General features: G+C 40.5%; 1 long non-coding RNA gene across 2 annotated transcripts in view; it reads right to left on the bottom strand.

Annotated features, from left to right (window-relative positions):
- Positions 1-7,707, bottom strand: part of LOC107684335 (uncharacterized) — an 11,473-nt gene extending 3,766 nt beyond the window's left edge. Inside the window, exons 1-3 of one of the 2 annotated variants that reach the window (XR_001633842.1) lie at positions 7,612-7,707; positions 7,468-7,541; positions 7,289-7,399 (exon numbers count right to left, since the gene is read on the bottom strand). This is a non-coding gene — a long non-coding RNA (uncharacterized LOC107684335). Of the gene's footprint in view, positions 1-7,288; positions 7,400-7,467; positions 7,542-7,611 lie in introns of those variants that run through there. The other variant, XR_001633843.1, reaches the window with a different exon arrangement.
- Positions 7,708-10,038: the final 2,331 nt, after the last annotated feature.

Raw genomic sequence — 10,038 nt, 5'->3', positions numbered from 1 at the left:
TCCGTGATGTTCATCTCGCCTTATTCTGGGTCCGAATAAAACATCAGATCATGCACAGACTATCCTGTCTCTTTGAATTTAAATCTATATTTATTCACACCGGCTCTTGAAAACCTCTATGCGAACACACTTGCCCGAAAAAGTGCGGGGGACGAATTTAGGTGATATTAAAAGTGGGGGGGGACACGTCCCCCACGTAATCTACGCCCGACCCGTGGCATTAATATACTGCATCTGTGCCAGTGCGTGATGTAATAAAACTGCAGCTCGTTAATAAAAAATTTTTTTATTTACATTTTTTTTATCCATTTTATAATGTATAAATTGCGGTGTACAGCGTTTATTATGAGTGGGTAGAATCCACAGCTCAGTACTCACTACTCAATACTCATGAGTACTTTTAAATAGGCTACTCTTTTACTCTTACTCAAGTAGTTTTTTGGACAAGTACTTTTACTCTACTCACACTACATTTTTTGGAAGGTAATGGTACTTTTACTTGAGTATATTTTTTCAGTACTCTTTCCACCACTGCCAACAGTATATAATTATTTCCCACTGTTAAAACAATGTTTAAGATGTACAGAACTTCCAAGGTGTAATGTAAAGATTAATCTACACTATTGGATTTTAAGTATGGAGTCTGCCACACGTCTGGGAAAAGAGATGAACGAAACACTTTACTGTGAAACCCTAAACCGCTCTCTACATCTTCAGATGTCTTTGATCATGTAGCTTCTGAATGATTTACCATGAAGATGAGGAGCACGCCAAACACGCATGGCCAGCATGGGATATGAGTAACCAGCACAACACGGAAATCAGAATCGCCCCCAGAGACACCATTAAACTTTAACAGGGCAAAGGGTTCAGGGGGCTTATGGCTGCCAAGTCGATTTTAAGCAGTGAATGTCCAATTAAACCGATCAAATGATCCATCTAAGCTCGAGAAACAACTTCATGTGCAATCTAATAACATAAATGACAGAAGTGACAAACCTTTGCTCACGAGACTCCAGAATGAAGGTGAAAAAAAACAAAAGAAGGACAGAAAGATATGAGGACTGAGATGATGCCGTTTCACTCGTCAGCTGAATAATTAACAAGACTTGACAAGATCCGATGTGTTCCCGCAAAGCCAACGTAACGCATCTGAAGCTAGCCTTTTAGAACATAGAGATGCACTCTAGTCTAGTCTGCAGGATAAAAGGTGTCAGGAATATTTAAGCATGTCTTTTCTGAAATGTTGACAGCGTGACCCCCAAGGCATGAAGGGATTTGGATCTTTTAAAGCTGTGGCACTGAAGGGGCTCAGTCAAGATTTCGATATTAAACACTCACACTCTTTCATCTGTTTTACTCACTATCAATGGCATGCATTCGATTTCAAAGCATCGGATGAGACTGAAAAACAATCGAGATTTGTGGCTTGAATGTCTGGATCTCCCTCTACAGCGTATTGATTGGCTGTACGAGGATTTCTCAAAAATAAAAGGAAGCCACTTGTGTCAGTGAGTTACAACAACTCCGAATAATAGGACCGAACCAATCGCACGCTGAGCCTCTGATTGCTGCAGAAAGCATCCTTGAGATAATATCTGTGATGAGCAGAAAAGCAAGCCACTGCTAAGTGATGACTTGTCTGGCTCTCCGTGTGTGTGAGGCAGTGTGAATGAAAATAAATTGAAGAACTCAAAGGTTAAGCCAGGACACATTTACGAACAACGTGCTATCGATTTGGCCAGTGCGTCATAGCAGCTCGCAGAGGTGGGGGTTGTCATAGTTACATATTAGAATTAACAGTGCACCCTAGCAACTGAAAGGTCAAGGCAATTCATGATTTCTTGTAGGAACATGTTTTCTCACTCATACCCACATTCCCCCAGCACACCTAACTGCTGTTCGACTAGTGGGGGGTTTAACTCCCACAGTTCGTGTTCACGGTTGCTGACCATTAAGTGCAGCCACATAAGGATTTATGAAATTAGAAGTGCAATAATGAGCATAATGTGGACTCTTTGTATCTGCCTGTCCTCACCAACTGATCTCATGGTAAAAATAGCACTTTTCACAAATAAATACTCCCTGAATGTTATGAGCCCATTTATCAGATCAAATTTTTTATAGGTGGGTATACGCTATATGACCAGAATACTATATGTGGACACCCTAACGTCCTAGCGTCTATAAGAGAGTTGGTCCTCCTCCATTCTGGGAAGGCTTCCCATTAGATGATGGAATATGGATGCAGGGACTTGCAGAGATCGTTCATCAGGGTGCAAATTAAATAAGGTTCGAACCCTCCCCATAGCAGAAGTCAAACCAAAAATGTAAGGTTTTCCATCATTTCAGTAATGATAAACAATTTAGTCAGAGTAATTACCTGTCGGCCAACAAACACTTATGAACAGAAGTCATGTTCACCACAGAAAGTATAGCAACTAAAATCATAGTCATGCAACTTGTTTGCTTTCCATTGCGATAAGCCGATATACAGAAGATTAAGAATTACAAGTTTTTTATTGTATGTATGATTTTACTAAAAGTATACAGTGCCATTCAAAAGTGTGGGATCAGTTAGGTTTTCTATGTTTTTTAAAGAAGATTCTTATGCTCATCAAGGCTGCATTTATTTGATCAAAAATACTGAAAAAAACTGTAATTTTGTGAAATATTATTGCAATTTAAAATAACAGTTTTCTATTTTAATATGCTTTAAAATATAATTTATTCCTGTAAAGCAAAGCTGAATTTTCAGCATCATTACTCCAGTCTTCAGTGTCACATGATCCTTCAGAAATCATTCTAATATGCTGATTTATAATCAGTGTTGGAAACAGTTGTGCTGCTTAATATCGGGACCTGTGATACTTTTTTTTTCAGGATTCTTTGATAAATGTTAGAACAGTAGAACAAAAGAACAGTGTTTATTCAAAATAGAATTTTGTGTTACAGTGTACACTACTATTCAAAAGTTTGGGGTGAGCAAATTTGTTCTTTTTTGTTTTTTTTTAAAGAAATTGATACTTTTATTCAGCAAGGAAGTGTTAATTGGATAAAGAGTGATAGTAAAGATATATACGTTTATATTGAGACTCCATTAAAAAACACTAAAATCTTATCTATCCCAAAATTTTGAACAGCAGCGTACACATAAATGCTACATTTTTAAAGACTTTTGTTAATCTGTGGTAGGGGTGGCAGAACAATTTGTGTTGCGAGAGATAAACCTAAAAAAATTTCCCCCTGAAAATGACCTTTAGATTTACATTTCATAATTTTTTGAATATTTTAAAATTCCTTTAGAAAATAGTTGGCCTCACTCATTGTTTGTCATTGAAAGTCAGTGTCTCCCACGAATGCTTTAAAACCTAAAAATTAAAAAAAAAATTTAACCTAAAAAAAAGATTTATAAATAAGTTACATAATTGATGTCTTATCCCTCTATTTTTAAACCTTTATTCATTCATCAATATACCTAGTCCCATCCAAAATGCATCGTTGGAAAAGCTATTGCTGTTTTATGAGACCAGAAACATTCCAAGTTCTAAATAGAAACATTCCAAGTTTGAGTGTTATCAAATATCAAACACCTTTTCAGAAGACATTCTAGAAAAAGCTGCAGTTAATTAATTCTGTTATAGGATTTTTAAATTAGGCTATGGCTGTACAATTGATTTTATGGGTGCCGGAACTGAGGCAAAGGCACCGGAAGCTAATGTAACATAATATTAAACATTATTAAATACATTTTATTTAAAAATAAATAAATAAAATAAATAAAATAAATAATGAATAAAAAGAAATGGAACTGAGTCAGTGTAAAAGGTGTACCTGTCACGATGCTCCTGAGGAGGCGAGGAACGCAGAGACGATGGCGTGTAATGAGTAACAGTGTTTATTGACCCAAACAGGGGTAACACAGGGCAGACAGGAACACTCACAAAGCAAATAGTATAGACATCACCGGACAAAGGAACCAAGGAACAGACACTTTAAATACAGAACTAAACAAGGGTAATTAACGGGACACACCTGAACCAAATGACTAATCAAAACGAGAGGGAGAAACTGGGTCATGGGGAGCACATGGGGAGAAAAACACAACTAAACAGGAACACAAGTCTGACATTACCTCCCCCTCCCAGAAGGCGCGTCCTCGCACCACTTAACTTCCAGAGGGGAGGGGGGTGGGCGCTCTGGAGGCCTCTAGGGACAGGCTTGTATGGGACGGGAGGCCTCCAGGGCGGTATTAGCTCAGGGGCCCATGGCGGAGCAGGCAGTTCAGGAAGCCATGGGGGAAACAGGCAGTTCAGGAGGCCATGGCGGAGCAGGCAGTTCAGGAAACCATGGCGGAACAGGCAGTTCAGGTGGCCATGGCTGGACGGCCTCCGTGGTCTTGGCCTCGGCACTCTGCCCGGCCACTACAGCCAGAGACTTATAGCCCCCCCAACAAATTTATTGTGGGAGACTCCGGCTCCCCTGGCTGGGACCGGCTCTGGCCTGGGCTCAAAAGTCTACTCCGGGCTGCTCTCGGGAACACAAACCCTCTCTGGGCTGGACGTGGGAACTGCAGCCTTCTCAGGGCTTGACACGAGGGCAGGAGCCCTCTCTGGGCCGGACATGGAAACAGGAGCCCTCCTTGGGCCAGACACGGGATCTGTGGCCCTCCCTGGGCCATACGTGGGAACTGCAGCCCTCTCTGGGCTGGACGTGGAAACAGGAGCCCTCCTTGGGCTAGACTCGGGAATTGAGGCCCTCCCTGGGCCATACGTAGGAACCACAGCTCTCTCTGGGCTGGATGTGGAAACATGGGCTCTCTCTGGACTTGACTCGGGATCTGAGGCCCTCCCTGGGCCAGACGTGGGAACAACAGCACTTTCTGGGCTTGACTTGGGATCTGAGGCCCTCCCTGGGCCAGACGTGGGAACAACAGCACCTTCTGGGCTTGACTCAGGATCTGAGGCCCTCCCTGGGCCGGACGTGGGAACAACAGCACCTTCTGGGCTGGATGTGGGGACAGGAGCCCTCTCTGGGCTTGACATGGGAACAGGAGCCATCACTCGACTCTGGCCAGGGGCTAGAGCCATCACTCGACTCTGGCCAGGGGCTAGAGCCATCATTCGACTCTGGCCAGGGGCTAGAGCCATCATTCGACTCTGGCCAGGGGCTAGAGTCCACAGTCTTTTCCTCCTCTTGTTTCTTCTCCTCTTTTGGGCTGAGGTGAAGGAGATAATTGCTGTCATCAAAGGGCTTGGGAGTGAATCGGCCGGCGGGCTTGACAGTGGAGTGGCCAGTGGGCCTGGGCTAAGGACCGGAATGGTTCTGGGAGCTGGAAACGGAGAAAGGGAGGCGGATTTCAGCGACAGATGTTAATCCTGGGTCCGCAACTTTAGCCCCCAGGTTAGCGTTGTTGGAAACCCACTTACGGGCTCGGGGAAACACAGGAGGATATGGGTGGTCTGGGCCAATGGCCAGGTATGTGGAGGATCTCGGCATGGGGTGAGCTGGCGAGGCCCAGTGGCTCTCAGAAGGGGCTGGATGAGAATGGCTTTTATCTTCTCTAACTTCTTCTACTTCAAAGTTAGAGCAGTTTAAAACAAGGATGGGATTGATTAACTCAACCAAAGAGAAGTCACAAATGGGAGAACTACAATGAATAGTGTTCTCATCCAGTCCCAACTGAAACAGGCACATAGTGAGGCGTTGGGCCAGCTCACCTGATGGGAAAGCTCGACGAATTCCTCCACATACCTTTCCAGAGGACGACCACCCTGTTGCAGGCAGCACAGCTGGTCCTCAGCCCAATTCGCCATCATATTTGGTCCGGTGTTCTGTCATGTTACTACTGTGAGGAGTCAAGGAACGTGGAGACGTAGGAGAAATATGAACAGTCTTTAATAATCCAAAACCAGGGGTAACACAGGGCAAGCAGGAACACACATGTAGCACATGGCATGGACGACACCGACCAAAGGAACAGACAACACTTTAAATACAGAACTAAATGAGGGTAATTAACAGGACACACCTGAACCAAATGACTAATCAAAACGAGAGAGAGAAACTGGGTCACAGGGAGCACATGGGGAGAAAAACACAACCAAACAGGAACACAAGCCTGACAGTACCTAGGGTGTGAAAGTGTATCCCAGCATGCATGTCAAGTTGAGCTTGTTTATGTTGGATTCTGCACAATATACAGACAAGGTACTCCAAATTGTCTTCGACTTTGACATTTAAGAATGATAATAAAGGTAGATGGACAGCAAAAAAAAAAAAAAAAAAGTCTAAAAATAAATCTATAAATAAAATTTCTGCTGTTATTGAAACTCCTTTTAAATATTCATATCTAATTTTTTGTGTCCCGATGCTACACTACAGTATATGTGGATCTCGACAACACCTGGGACATACATGGGAAAACAAATCTTTACAAAAGGCACAATGCTGGATTTATGGCAGTGGTGACGAGGCAGAACAAGCATCAGGTGCACTTCATTATGCACTGCCAGCAGCACTGTCTTGCCACAACTCCTCTCGACTACCTGCTTGTGTCTTGAAAACAATAGGTATGTTCCATTAACCCAAATGTGCCCTGCAAAGTGGAAGAAAAAAAAAAAAAAAAGTACAAAAACTTTACATTTTCAAAAGGTTAATTTACTCCTAAAGGGTGCATATAAGTACCTTAAAGCTATATATTAGTACCTAAAATATACATTTTAGTACTTAAAATGGTACATAAATGCACCTTTTGAAAAGGTACCACTCCGGTGACAGAACTATTTTTAGCATTGATAATGATGTGGCAGTAAGTGGTCAGGAGATTGAAATTGACCAATAATAAGAAAAATCCTATAGTCGACTACGCCACCCGGAATACACCGGGACATAACAGCCCTAAACAAAGGGACACAGGTTCGTTGCCAAAGGCAGGGTGAGCATAATAATAATAATAATAATAATAATAAATAAATAAACAAAAGTCACTTTATTAACATACAATTGATAACACATACAACACTTCACACCAGGTCTCAATACATCACACGTCTTTACCAGTAACTTATAAAAAGTACATTACAATAAGAGAAAATAAAGAGGGAGGTGGCCAGCAAAGACCCTCAGATTTCTACCCCACACTCAATACCCATGACACACACTCGTGAAAAATCCGAAATATTAAACACAGGACTCCATGTGGACACGCAGTACAAGGTACCATGGCCACCCCCCACCTAAATCCACGCACCAAACAATACAAAACAAAATAACAGACGGACCCAGATGAATTCCAGACAGAACAAAACAGTAGAGCAGAGCAGAAGTGCAGTCAGTTACTTGAGGTTCGTTAGGCTTCAATTAAGATCATTAGAAACCCCTGGACGTGCAATCAATCCTGCTGGACATTGAACAATTTACGCATAAAAACTTGTTTAAAACAAACTTTAAACTACCCATACCTACCAAGAAAACGGTACAATGCTGCAATACACATGGTCGCTCACCACGCAGGATTACAGCTACTTGCAGGCCCATATCTAAAAACAAACAAAGGTAATAAGCCTCTCCATTTAACAGGCAAAAAGGCATTTTAAAACAGAGACAAACCTGAAAACTGGCCAACAGCCAGCACACGACAGACAGGAGGATAACCCAACTGCTAGCACTCATTCAAAGCGCCACATGTCACAAAGGGGCGGTACCAAGGATAATACATCCCAAGCAACCAAACACTTCCCCCTTTTATATGCACAACACAGGCACTAATTGGCTCATGAAACCTACCCAACTGACCAATCATGATAAAATACAAACACTGAGGTTCACCTGTTTGTGTAACGCCAGCCAATCATACTGGGTCTATACCTCACTCTGCTACAACGAGAAATGTTTCTTGAGCAACAAATTGGCTTACAAATGTCATTAAACTTTCAATTCCTACTGTATAATCATGCACTTCTTGAAAATCTACAAATGATTTTAACAGATGCTAAACAATTATTAAAAGCTTTTGTTGATGTATAACACTTTTGCTGCTATTGATGTGTGATACGGTTTAAGGTTAGAGACAGGTTGGGTGTATGGGTAGGTTCATGGGTTGTTTAAGGGGTCAGAAGTGTCAGTGTGATTACTATAAGGGAACACAGTTCAATCTGTTTATATTAAAAAAAAAGTTATTTTAATTGAAAGACTGATTTGTTTTTTTCCTCTTGATGTAGGAATAATATAAGTGTTGAGGCAATAAAACATGTTTTTACAATATGCGTTATGTCTTTAGCAAGCATTTACAATAGCTAAACGTAACTAACCACGCTTTACACAAACGTTGTTACAGAAGCTTAAAAGTCCAATGCCCATAAAGATACTAATGATTAGTAAATATTTATAAACATTTACAGATGATGAACAGTTTCCACTTTAGACTGGGTACTGCAAAAACCTGAATTCAGGTCATTTGAGACACTTTTTGCCACTGAGATGACTGCTCATAAAGTTATTAATGATAAGTAAATGTCTACTTTGGACAGGGTACTGCAAAAACATGAACAAATAATTAACAAATGTTAACTTCAAATTGTTCAACTTATTATTAAATGTTAATTTATTGAACATTAATACATGCTAATTTTCAACATATCCAAACTAATTTCCAAACTATTGCAAAAAAAAAATTACTATATTTCTTGCTTAAAATTAGCCCAAAATAGGTAGGGAATTAACATGTATTAATATGTTGAATAAATAAACATTTATTAATAAGTTAAATAAATAATAATTAAATAAACTTTTTTTAAAATGGCTTATTAATAAATATTCAGCTTTTGATTATTGCTGATGCCTCTAGTAAATATGTGTCTGATTTTTAATTTACAACCTATTTTGGGTTAATTTTAAGCAAGTAATATAGTAATTTTTAAGCAATAGTTGAGTTAAATAAAACTACTTAAATTAAACATTTAACCCACCGCTGGATCAAAGCAACCGGTCTGAGAGGAAATCTGCAAATTCTTTTAGGAAATCTGTATACTGTATACATAGTTGAAACCCCACCTCTACTTAAATCTATGCAAGTTTTTCTGTGTTACTCTAGATGTAGGGCATTGCCTGGAACGAACAATTTTGTCAAGTGAAGTGAACTACAGATATCCCCTGCTGAGTGTGTAGGGAGCAGTGTACACAGAGTAGGGACCCTGTGAATCGGTGCGCAGCTAATGATTTTAGAAAGGGTAGATCCTCCGTCACTGGCAAGACTGAAAAACAGATGAAGTGGGAGCATGAAGGTTTTATCAGACAACATCCAGCATAGTGACAGGAAGGAGTTCAGATGGTCATGAGGGAATGAAGGAACAGGGGTTAAGGGGCTGTGCTTAAAATGCAATATTTCACAAATCGAGAATGAGAGTAGAAAAAAAAAATCATATGAAATATACAAACATAATGTTCTACATTAAGAGAAAAGAACTGGCAACCCAGTCATCCGCAAATTTGGATTTCAGAAGAGACTTCCAGAAGCAAACAAGAGGCAGTCTGGACCGTTTCATAAAGCTTGAGATATAAACATTAATGTGAGACTATAAAAAGCATCACCTCTATGGCTTGTCATTTAGTGACCTGTCTGTATACAGAGGTGCTAGAGCTAGGAAGCCTTTGTATGGATCATACTGCAAAATTAATAAAGCACAATCATAAACAGACAGACTTTGATGCATGCAGCTGAATCTTGGAAAAAGAGGAAAAACAACCCAATGCTCTCTAGACTTTGAAGAACGAAGCCTTTGTAAAACACAGCTGATTTATATATCCTCAGGAAAAGATTCCTTTGTAACAAAGCCACAGGCAACTCCCTCACACAAGCAAAAAAGGGTCATGAATCTTACAATCCTATCTTGCATATATAACAACAGTCTCATGAAAGGCCGGGAGATAACATGGTGCAAAAGATTTTGATGAAAATTGCAGCTGAAAATACCTTTGAACAAATTGCTGGTGGGTTGGCATAACCAGATGTTTATCTTCTGAACACCCATCATGTTT

The sequence above is a fragment of the Sinocyclocheilus anshuiensis genome, unplaced genomic scaffold (assembly GCF_001515605.1).
Source record: "Sinocyclocheilus anshuiensis isolate Anshui unplaced genomic scaffold, SAMN03320099.WGS_v1.1 scaffold365, whole genome shotgun sequence".
NCBI classification, from domain to species: Eukaryota; Metazoa; Chordata; class Actinopteri; order Cypriniformes; family Cyprinidae; genus Sinocyclocheilus; species Sinocyclocheilus anshuiensis.
This window is presented reverse-complemented; position numbering and strand designations above follow the sequence as displayed.